Here is a 254-nt window from a genome sequence, read left to right as displayed (position 1 = left end):
GCCTGTCATGCTAGCGCTTCCACAGGCCCCAAGGGGCTGTGGGGGATCTCAGGGCAGGACTGCTGCTTTTTGCAAAATGCCGCTTTTTGAGAATGCCACTTTTTGGGAACGCCACGTTTTGTCACCTCAGGAGTTTTGCAGAACCACAGCTCATGCTTGGTGGAGTCGATAGATCACTGCGGGATTGATGGGAACATTTCTGGAAGCAACACTACAGCAGCGCTGTCGAAACACCTTCGCCTCTGGGCGGGCCA

This window comes from Corvus brachyrhynchos, unplaced genomic scaffold, assembly GCF_000691975.1.
Source record: "Corvus brachyrhynchos isolate BGI_N302 unplaced genomic scaffold, ASM69197v1 scaffold91, whole genome shotgun sequence".
NCBI lineage: Eukaryota > Metazoa > Chordata > Aves > Passeriformes > Corvidae > Corvus > Corvus brachyrhynchos.
This window is presented reverse-complemented; position numbering follows the sequence as displayed.